This window comes from Bombina bombina, chromosome 4, assembly GCF_027579735.1.
Source record: "Bombina bombina isolate aBomBom1 chromosome 4, aBomBom1.pri, whole genome shotgun sequence".
Classification (NCBI taxonomy): domain Eukaryota; kingdom Metazoa; phylum Chordata; class Amphibia; order Anura; family Bombinatoridae; genus Bombina; species Bombina bombina.
Window position 1 is genome coordinate 387,521,416 of NC_069502.1, and position 11,785 is coordinate 387,533,200.

Below are 11,785 nucleotides of genomic sequence, written 5' to 3' on the forward strand. Positions count from 1 at the left end.
ACCAAGTTTAATACATTTCACTTTAACATTTTGCTAGGAAACCCCAGGGAAGTGATTAGTGTTTTAAGTTGTGAATACCTTACAGCTGTTAAAGACAATTAAACTCAGGTGTGGCTCATGATTACTGCTCCTAGGGTTTAAAAGGGAAGCATTTCTCTAGCTAAGTAGATTACAGCCAGGCAGGAGGCCTGATATGATGTGTTGTGAAAAATATTATGTACTAAACGTTTTGCTGGATTTCTGTTTGCTGTTACATTCTGTAAAGGGCATTTGTATTGATGCAGACAGAGATTTGCTGTTTTGTAAGCTTGTGCAGAGAAGCTTGTCCTTTTGCCTTACCTGTGAACAAACTGTATGCTGCTGTTAAAGTCACCTTGCTATTTTGGAAGAAAATAACGTTTTGAAAACTTTAACTGGATTGTCCTCTATTGCATTTAAACCCTAGAAGACAGTGGTTGCCAAAGATTCTTGTTACATATGGTGGAGAAGGCGGGACGCCACATTTTGGGCGCGATCCGATATACGGCGTAGTTTTTGGTGCAAGCGAGGGAACCCGCGCCGCCCGTAATTTCACCTCGCACATCGGGGTATTACATATACCCTGCCGGCAGTTCCTAAAGTGCCGTAAGCCGGATAAACTAGCTATGTCCAGAAATGAGCGTAACTTCAAATTTCTGGAGTCGCTAGTGACTTACGCACTTTAGAAACTGCCGGGGCCTAAGAAAACTAACAACATTTTTAAAATATCCCATAACTGTCTAACATGCCTCCCAAAAATAAGCCTGACACGTATACCCCTATATCCGCAATCCCCCCTCTCACTCCTAATAATAAATGTATTAACCCCTAAACCGCCATAGCCCACACCGCAAGTAATAACTAAATTATTAACCCCTAAACTGCTGTAGCCCACACCGCAATAAACCTAATCTTATATTAACCCCTAAACCGCCATAGCCCACACTGCAATAAACCTATTCTAGTATTAACCCCTAAACCCCCATAGCCTATTAAATCTATTAACCCCTAATCTGCCGCCGCCAACATTATAAAGTTATTAACCCCTAAACCTAAGTCTAACCCTAACACCCCCTTAACTTAATTATTATTTAAATAAATCTAAATATTACTATTATTAACTAAAGTATTCTTATTTAAAACTAAATACTTACCTATAAAATAAACTCTAAGATAGCTACAATATAATTAATAATTACATTGTAGCTATTTTAGGATTTATTTTTATTTTACAGGCAACTTTGTATTTATTTTAAACTAGGTACAATAGCTATTAAATAGTTAATAACTATTTAATAGCTACCTATTTAAAATAATTACAAAAATACCTGTAAAATAAATCCTAACCGAAGTTTACAAATACACCTAACACTAGACTATCATTAAATAAATTAAATTAAATTAACTACAATTACTTAAAATTAAATACAATTAACTAAAATAAACTAAATTACAGAAGAAGAAAAAATTACAAAAAGTTTAAACTAATTACACCTAATCTAAGCCCCCTAATAAAATAAAAAAGCCCCCCAAAATAATAAAATACTCTAAAACCCACCCAATCCCCCCTTAAAAAAACCTAACACTACCCCATTGAAGATCACCCTACCTTGAGCCGTCTTCACCCAGCCGGGCACGAGTGGTCATCCGATCCGGGCAGAAGTCTTCATCCGATGGGGCAGAAGAGGACATCCAGACCGGCAGAAGTCTTCATCCTATCCGGGCAGAAGAGGACATCCGGACCGGCAGAAGGCTTCATCCAAGCGGCATCTTCTATCTTCATCCATCCGACGAGGAGCGGCTCTATCTTGAAGACATCCGGCGCGGAGCTTCCTTCCAGCACGACGGACTAACGATGAATGACGGTTCTTTTCCTATTCTATCAGCCAATCAGAATTAAAGTAGAAAAAATCAGATTGGTTGATTTAATCAGCAAATCGGATTGAACTTCAATTATAATTATAGTATTAAATGTTTTAAGTGTAATGAGGTTGGTCATGTTGCCAGAGACTGTGCCCTTAAAGATGAACTTATGGACTATAGTACAAGTGATAATACAGGGCCACACTAATTTCTGTCTAACTGTATTCATCCCGATAATAGTGATGTCTCTCACATGTGTTTGGTGACTGTAAATGATAGATTGTGTAAAGCATTACTTGATTCAGGTAGTATGGTTACATTAGTTGCAAAATGTATAGTACCTGATGTGACTATAGATCATATGCATAAAATGAGTATTCTTTGTTCATGGTGATAAACGTGAATATGCTACAGCTGATGTAAATTTCGAAACACAATGTGTTTCTTTAAAACATCGGGTAGGTGTAGTACCCAAGTTAGCTCATGAGGCGGTGATAGGAAGAGATTTTCCTAAGTTTTTTTATTTAATTATGGGCTTTAATCGTAAATTCAGCTGAGAAGTCTAAAGGGAATGAAACAATTGAAGATTTTGTGTTTCCTTTTTTTGAAATTGATTTGAACGAAAACAGTAAAGGTAAAACTTATTTTCTCCAACATAGGTGTGTCCGGTCCACGGCGTCATCCTTACTTGTGGGATATTCTCTTCCCCAACAGGAAATGGCAAAGAGCCCAGCAAAGCTGGTCACATGATCCCTCCTAGGCTCCGCCTTCCCCAGTCATTCTCTTTGCCGTTGCACAGGCAACATCTCCACGGAGATGGCTCAGAGTTTTTTGGTGTTTAATTGTAGTTTTTATTCTTCAATCAAGAGTTTGTTATTTTAAAATAGTGCTGGTATGTACTATTTACTCTGAAACAGAAAAGAGATGAAGATTTCTGTTTGTAAGAGGAAAATGATTTTAGCAACCGTTACTAAAATCGATGGCTGTTTCCACACAGGACTGTTGAGAGGAATTAACTTCAGTTGGGGGAAACAGTGAGCAGACTTTGGCTGCTTGAGGTATGACACATTTCTAACAAGACTTGGTAATGCTGGAAGCTGTCATTTTCCCTATGGGATCCGGTAAGCCATTTTCTGAATTTTCAATATAAGAATAAGGGCTTCACAAGGGCTTTAAAGACTGGTAGACATTTTTCTGGGCCAAAACGATTACTTTTTTTTTTTTTTTATATATTTTATTTATGACCAATAAAGGGTACAAAGTTACAAATTGCATCATCAGCCCACCTCGCAGGGTGAGCTAGAAAGGCAGCTATAACGATATAATAAGCTGCTATTTCATACACTAACATACATGTAGCTTTGAGAATTTTCAATGGGTCAACAGGTGTCCTAATAGATATGGATTTGCACCACAATATTGGAGTTTTTAATATTATTAAACTCAACATAAAATAACATTTAAAACAAACAAACAGACTAAACAAACGAACAAGACATATCCAGTCCTATCAAGAATAATACTGAGAGACTGAGCATGAGTAACAGTCTGTCTGAACAGTGCCTAAATCTAGGGAGGTCGTCTGAACTTGACTTCTGAAGTGCCCTAGTATCTCAAGTAACCATCTTGCTCCACTAGGTACTAACCTTGGACTTAAACTTCCTCTTAAGAGGACTAAAATGGAAGCAGTATGCAGTATTTGATAAAGTTTGCTACCATATAACTTTTGTGGAAATTCAGGATTAGTCATTGTCAACAGGTCTCCATTATCAAAACAGATACAAATATTAGGTAACCCATGTCCCAAAGTACAAGCAAGCCAGGCAAGAAATGCACACACAATTCATCAAGCAGGCATGCAGTAGCTGGGAAACATTAATACTGAGTATGAGTAAGTTAGGTGAAAACTGATAAAATAGTGGTATAACACTTTAGGACAAGTGGAGTACAGTGTTTATACAGCGGCTTTACACAGATGAAAGGTAACAGTTAATATATATGAATTATGTACTCATATTTGGGGTTTTATTATCAATATATAACTAAACTAGATTTACATCTAAATCAAATTAAACTAAACTGACCATAGGGAGTTTATGTGGGCTATCCTCAGAAAAAATTGTGATTTAGCATGAGTGTTATATAAGAAAACATTAGCACAGTCTGATTACTATTAGTATAGCTGAAACATGTGAGTTCCTCTCAGGTCTAGTGTTACATAGTAGGATTATAAGATCACATAAAAGGAAACCAATATACAATTAAAACAAAGTAGGGAAAAGAAAAATCAGACAGATACATAGAGAGTGTTGAAACCCACCTGCTTCCATATAAATGTCAGGCTGAGCACCATCTTAAAATAAGTTGCTGTTAGATCGCATCACTGAACTAAAGAAAGTGTGATGCAATACTAAAGCAACCACTAGAGGCCCCCAGAGATTAACAATACATTCATTTTGTGATGAGTTGGAGTATAGAAATTATAAAATAATACATAGCACATTTTACAAGACTGTCCATCTCAAAAATTGGGGATAGCCAGGGCAGCTATGAAGGACTGAATTGACCATCCTAAATTTTGAATTCAACAGGGCACTGGGACTCACTGAGAACAGCCAGCCGTTTCCACCGACATGAATATTAAATAGATCTCCAGTTCCCAGGAGAACAGAGTGATTGATTGATAGGGAGCTAAAAAGTAAAACAGAAAACAACAAAAAGAAAAACAGAAAAACAACTGAAATCAAACATATGGATAACAACAGCACATACACACAACCGGCACCCTGTGAGTTAAAAGGGCTCCCGGTAGTTATACAAGAATATTAAAGTTGACATTAGTCTTTTATCACAGGGTCAATTCTGCTCCACGTATAGTCAGAATGCCTATATGAATATAGCGTTAGAGCAGGTATTCTGGAAACAGTAATGTCTGCAGAGTCGGATCTGTTTTTTCTTTTCTTTTTTTTTCCTTTTAATGATGGCGTGTGGTTTGATGTCTTAGCCAACATCCATATTTACCAGGTGTTAAGCTCTATGACGGGTCACCTCTCATGAGGTTAGGGAAGGTGATTAAACTGACCCGTGGTGGCTTTATCCCTATTGTCAGTCAGCCGATGCCCATTGTTCTACGGATAAACCGTATGTTATTCTCCACATGAGGGCCAAGGTTGTAGGCATCTGTAAATGTCATGGTTTCAGAAAGGAGTGTTAGCTGAGTAGCCAAAGATCTTGATCCTCTGAGTGAACCGTCATCCTGTAGCTGGTGTACAGTATGGTAAAGTGCGCTCTTCAATGACTGTTGAGAGGGCAAGTGAGTGCCAGGGTCCCGCTGCAGTGCAGATGCATTGCCTGAAACTGTGATGTTCCGCACTGGCACTGTGACTCTTATGTCTGTGATGATCCCATCCTCCCTGTTTTGTGAAAGAGAGCAGTGGTCCGGCAGAGTTGGATTATGCAGCTGTGGCCATATCTGCCACTCCTGCAAACTCTCATTGTGCTCTGGCTGGGGCATCTCTGGAGTGGTACAAACTTTGTAACGGAATAGGTCTGCTGGGAGTTGGCGCCATTTTGAAGAGGGACGTGGGGGGTTCCCGACCCGAGCTTCGGACAACAATTGTTGTAAAGTAAGTTCCAGCTTGTCTAATGCCGGTAGGAATAAGTCCTTTAGGGAGGTGATCATGTCTCCGATCCGGAGTTCCTTTTCAGTATGGAAGGTATCCATTTTTGTTCCTTGTCCTGATTATGCCCAAAACGATTACTTTATAAACATATTTAATGGTTTACAACTTTGGAGAGTTATTTTAATCTTGGGAATTCTGTTAAAAAAACGGCAGGCACTGTATTGGACACCTTTTTCACTGGGGGCCTTCTCTAGTCATAGGCAGAGCCTCATTTTCGCGCCACTAATGCGCAGTTGTTTTTGAGAAGCAAGGCATGCAGATGCATGTGTGAGGAGCTCAGATCCACTGAAAAAGCTTATTGAAGGCGTCATTTGGTATCGTATTCCCCTCTGGGCTTGGTTGGGTCTCAGCAAAGCAGATACCAGGGACTGTATAGGGGTTAAATGTAAAAACGGCTCCGGTTCCGTTATTTTAAGAGTTAAAGCTTTCAAATTTGGTGTGCAATACTTTTAAGGCTTTATGACACTGTGGTGAAATTTTGGTGAATTTTGAACAATTCCTTCATACTTTTGCGTATATTCAGTAAAAAAGTGTGTTCAGTTTAAAATTTAAAGAGACAGTAACGGTTTTATTTTAAAACGTTTTTTGTGCTTTGTTATCAAGTTTATGCCTATTAACATGTCTGAACTATCAGATAGACGATGTTCTGTATGTTCGGAAGCCAAGGTTCCTCTCCATTTAAATATATGTGATGAATGTGACAAACAAAGTAGGGACAATGATGCCACTGATAATAATGTTGCCCAAAATGATTCCTTAAGTGAGGGGAGTAAGCATGGTACTGCATCATCTCCTTCTATGTCTACACCAGTCTTGCCCACTCAGGAGGTCCCTAGTGCATCTAGTGCGCCAATCCTCCTTACTATGCAACAATTAACGGCTGTAATGGATAATTCTATTAAAAACATTTTAGCCAAAATGCCCACTTATCAGCGAAAGCGCGACTGCTCTGTTTTAGATACTGAAGAGCATGAGGACGCTGATGATAATGGTTCTGACATGCCCTTACACCAGTCTGAAGGGGCTAGGGAGGTTTTGTCTGAGGGAGAAATTTCAGATTCAGGAAAAATTTCTCAACAAGCTGAACCTGACGTTATTACATTCAAATTTAAATTGGAACATCTCCGCGCTCTGCTTAAGGAGGTGTTATCTACTCTGGATGATTGTGACAATTTGGTCATTCCAGAGAAATTATGTAAGATGGACAGGTTCCTAGAGGTCCCGGTGCCCCCCGAAGCTTTTCCTATACCCAAGCGGGTGGCGGACATTGTAAATAAAGAATGGGAAAGGCCCGGCATACCTTTTGTCCCTCCCCCTATATTTAAGAAATTATTTCCTATGGTCGACCCCAGGAAGGACTTATGGCAGACAGTCCCCAAGGTCGAGGGGGCGGTTTCTACTCTAAACAAACGCACCACTATCCCTATAGAAGATAGTTGTGCTTTCAAAGATCCTATGGATAAAAAACTAGAGGGTTTGCTCAAAAAGATGTTTGTTCAACAAGGTTACCTTCTACAACCAATTTCATGCATTGTTCCTGTCACTACAGCAGCGTGTTTCTGGTTCGAGGAACTAGAAAAGTCGCTCAATAAAGCATCTTCTTATGAGGAGGTTATGGACAGAGTTCAAGCACTTAAGTTGGCTAACTCTTTTACCTTAGACACCACTTTGCAATTAGCTAGATTAGCGGCGAAAAATTCAGGTTTTGCTATTGTGGCGCGCAGAGCGCTTTGGCTGAAGTCTTGGTCAGCGGATGTGTCCTCCAAGAACAGATTGCTTAACATCCCTTTCAAGGGGAAAACGCTGTTTGGCCCTGACTTGAAAGAGATTATTTCAGACATCACTGGGGGAAAGGGCCACGCCCTTCCTCAGGATAGGTCTTTTAAGGCTAAAAATAAAACAAATTTTCGTCCCTTTCGCAGAAACGGACCAGCCTCAAATAATACATCCTCTAAGCAAGAGGGTAATTCTTCTCAAACCAAGCCAGCCTGGAGACCGATGCAAGGCTGGAACAAAGGTAAGCAGGCCAAGAAGCCCGCTACCGCTACCAAGACAGCATGAGATGCTGGCCCCCGATCCGGGACCGGATTTGGTGGGGGGCAGACTCTCTCTCTTCGCTCAGGCTTGGGCAAGAGATGTTCAGGATCCTTGGGCGCTAGAAATAGTTTCTCAAGGTTATCTCCTGGAATTCAAGGAACTACCCCCAAGGGGAAGGTTCCACAGGTCTCAATTGTCTTCAGACCAAATAAAAAGACAGGCATTCTTACATTGTGTAGAAGACCTGTTAAAAATGGGAGTGATTCATCCTGTTCCATTAGGAGAACAAGGGATGGGGTTTTACTCCAATCTGTTCATAGTTCCCAAAAAAGAGGGAACATTCAGGCCAATTTTGGATCTCAAGATCCTAAACAAATTTCTCAAGGTTCCATCGTTCAAGATGGAAACCATTCGGACAATTCTTCCTACCATCCAGGAAGGTCAATTCATGACCACGGTGGATTTAAAGGATGCGTATCTACATATTCCTATCCACAAGGAACATCATCGGTTCCTAAGATTCGCCTTTCTGGACAAGCATTATCAGTTTGTGGCACTTCCATTCGGACTAGCCACTGCTCCAAGAATTTTCACAAAGGTACTAGGGTCCCTTCTAGCGGTGCTAAGGCCAAGGGGCATTGCAGTAGTACCCTACTTGGACGACATACTGATTCAAGCGTCGTCTCTGCCACAAGCAAAGGCTCATACGGACATTGTCCTAGCCTTTCTCAGATCTCACGGGTGGAAAGTGAACGTAGAAAAAAGTTCTCTATTCCCGTCAACAAGAGTTCCCTTCTTGGGAACAATAATAGACTCCTTAGAAATGAAGATTTTTCTGACAGAAGCCAGAAAATCAAAACTTCTAAGCTCTTGTCAAGTACTTCATTCTGTTCTTCTTCCTTCCATAGCGCAGTGCATGGAAGTAATAGGTTTGATGGTTGCGGCAATGGACATAGTTCCTTTTGCGCGAATTCATCTAAGACCATTACAACTGTGCATGCTCAGACAGTGGAATGGGGATTATACAGATTTGTCCCCGACGATCCAAGTAGATCAGAGGACCAGAGATTCACTCCGTTGGTGGCTGACCTTGGACAACCTGTCCCAAGGGATGAGCTTCAGAAGACCAGAGTGGGTCATTGTAACGACCGACGCCAGCCTGGTGGGCTGGGGCGCGGTCTGGAAACACCTGAAAGCTCAGGGTCTATGGTCTCGGGAAGAATCTCTTCTCCCGATAAACATTCTGGAACTGAGAGCGATATTCAATTCAAGGCCAAATTCATAAGGTTTCAATCAGACAACATGACGACTGTTGCATATATCAACCATCAGGGGGGAACAAGGAGTTCCCTGGCGATGGAAGAAGTGACCAAAGTAATTCAATGGGCGGAGACTCACTCCTGCCACTTGTCTGCAATCCACATCCCAGGAGTGGAAAATTGGGAAGCGGATTTTCTGAGTCGTCAGACATTTCATCCGGGGGAGTGGGAACTCCATCCGGAAATCTTTGCCCAAATAACTCAATTATGGGGCATTCCAGACATGGATCTGATGGCGTCTCGTCAGAACTTCAAGGTTCCTTGCTACGGGTCCAGATCCAGGGATCCCAAGGCAACTCTAGTAGATGCACTAGTAGCGCCCTGGATCTTCAACCTAGCTTATGTGTTCCCACCGTTTCCTCTCATTCCCAGGCTGGTAGCCAGGATCAATCAGGAGAGGGCTTCAGTGATCTTGATAGCTCCTGCGTGGCCACGCAGAACTTGGTATGCAGACCTGGTGAATATGTCATCGGCTCCACCATGGAAGCTACCTTTGAGACAGGACCTTCTTGTTCAAGGTCCGTTCGAACATCCGAATCTGGCATCACTCCAACTGACTGCTTGGAGATTGAACGCTTGATTTTATCAAAGCGTGGGTTCTCAGATTCTGTCATTGATACTCTTATTCAGGCTAGAAAGCCTGTAACTAGAAAAATTTACCATAAAGTATGGAAGAAATATATGTGTTGGTGCGAATCGAAAGGATTCCCATGGAACAGGGTAAAAATTCCTAAGATTCTATCCTTTCTACAAGAGGGTTTGGAGAAAGGATTATCTGCAAGTTCTTTGAAGGGACAGATTTCTGCTTTATCTGTTTTACTTCACAAGAAGCTGGCGGCTGTGCCAGATGTTCAGGCTTTTGTTCAGGCTCTGGTTAGAATCAAGCCTGTTTACAAACCTTTGACTCCTCCTTGGAGTCTCAATTTAGTTCTTTCAGTTCTTCAAGGGGTTCCGTTTGAACCCTTACATTCCGTAGATATTAAGTTATTATCTTGGAAAGTTTTGTTTTTGGTTGCAATTTCTTCTGCTAGAAGAGTTTCAGAGTTATCTGCTCTGCAGTGTTCTCCTCCTTATCTGGTGTTCCATGCAGATAAGGTGGTTTTGCGTACTAAACCTGGTTTTCTTCCGAAAGTTGTTTCTAACAAAAATATTAACCAGGAGATAGTTGTGCCTTCTTTGTGTCCGAATCCAGTTTCAAAGAAGGAACGTTTGTTGCAAAATTTGGATGTAGTTCGTGCTCTAAAATTCTATTTAGAGGCTACAAAGGATTTCAGACAAACATCTTCCTTGTTTGTTGTTTATTCTGGTAAAAGGAGATGTCAAAAAGCAACTTCTACCTCTCTCTCTTTTTGGCTTAAAAGCATCATCAGATTGGCTTATGAGACTGCCGGACGGCAGCCTCCTGAAAGAATCACAGCTCATTCCACTAGGGCTGTGGCTTCCACATGGGCCTTCAAGAACGAGGCTTCTGTTGATCAGATATGTAAGGCAGCGACTTGGTCTTCACTGCACACTTTTACCAAATTTTACAAATTTGATACTTTTGCTTCTTCTGAGGCTATTTTTGGGAGAAAGGTTTTGCAAACCGTGGTGCCTTCCATCTAGGTGACCTGATTTGCTCCCTCCCATCATCCGTGTCCTAAAGCTTTGGTATTGGTTCCCACAAGTAAGGATGACGCCGTGGACCGGACACACCTATGTTGGAGAAAACAGAATTTATGTTTACCTGATAAATTACTTTCTCCAACGGTGTGTCCGGTCCACGGCCCGCCCTGGTTTTTTAATCAGGTCTGATGATTTATTTTCTCTAACTACAGTCACCACGGTATCATATGATTTCTCCTATGCAAATATTCCTCCTTTACGTCGGTTGAATGACTGGGGAAGGCGGAGCCTAGGAGGGATCATGTGACCAGCTTTGCTGGGCTCTTTGCCATTTCCTGTTGGGGAAGAGAATATCCCACAAGTAAGGATGACGCCGTGGACCGGACACACCGTTGGAGAAAGTAATTTATCAGGTAAACATAAATTCTGTTGTCCTATGCCTGTATTGATAGACCAGCCTATCCAGAATTATGAGCCAGGTGTTAATACAGAAAGCAATGATGATTTATTAGATTTGGAGGTTAATTGTGGTAATTTTAAAGTGCCTAATGGGAGGATCCCACTTTGGCTGAAGCATGAAATTTATATCCGGGTTGTAAATGGTGGTATTTCACAGCCAGAAAATCCATTACCTTATCCTCACTTTGAAGTAAATAATAGCCTGCAATACAGAATAGATAAAAAGGGCACAGATATTGTTAAAGAGACAAGGGAACAGGAAACAACACCCTATAGAAGTGTTATTCAGCATATATCTCAAATGCAGGATCAAATGGAGGCTGTCATGCCCATAGTTAGGGAACATATGGGAAAAGCCCAAGAAGCACAAAAACACAGTTATAATTCTAGGGTTAGAGTGTTTCAGCCTGGTGACAGGGTACTAGTTTTAGTCCCTACAGTAGAAAATACATTTTTGGCTACTTGGCACGGCCCATATGAGATAATTGAAAATGTGGGTGATGTAAACTATAAGGTGAGTCAGCCAGGGAGAAGAAAACCTGAGCAGATATATCACATTAATTTACTGAAGCCCTGGAAGGATAGGGAGGTTTTGTGTGTGGTAAATACAAGAGAGATACCTGTTACTGAGCCAGGGGTAAATGTTTCTGAAACCCTATCTGTGCATCAAAAGCAAGAGGTCAAGGACCTTATTAGAAGGAACAGAGAGGTTTTTTTCCATCATGCCAGGGAGAGCTAACGTAATTAAACATGACATAGTTACAGAACCAGGGAAAAAAGTTTCCTTTAAACCCTATAGAG

General features: G+C 41.1%; 1 protein-coding gene across 1 annotated transcript in view; it reads left to right on the plus strand.

The window, feature by feature from the left end:
• PIK3CA (phosphatidylinositol-4,5-bisphosphate 3-kinase catalytic subunit alpha) overlaps positions 1–11,785 on the plus strand; it is a 369,462-nt gene that overhangs the window by 57,379 nt on the left and 300,298 nt on the right. The window lies entirely within an intron of this gene.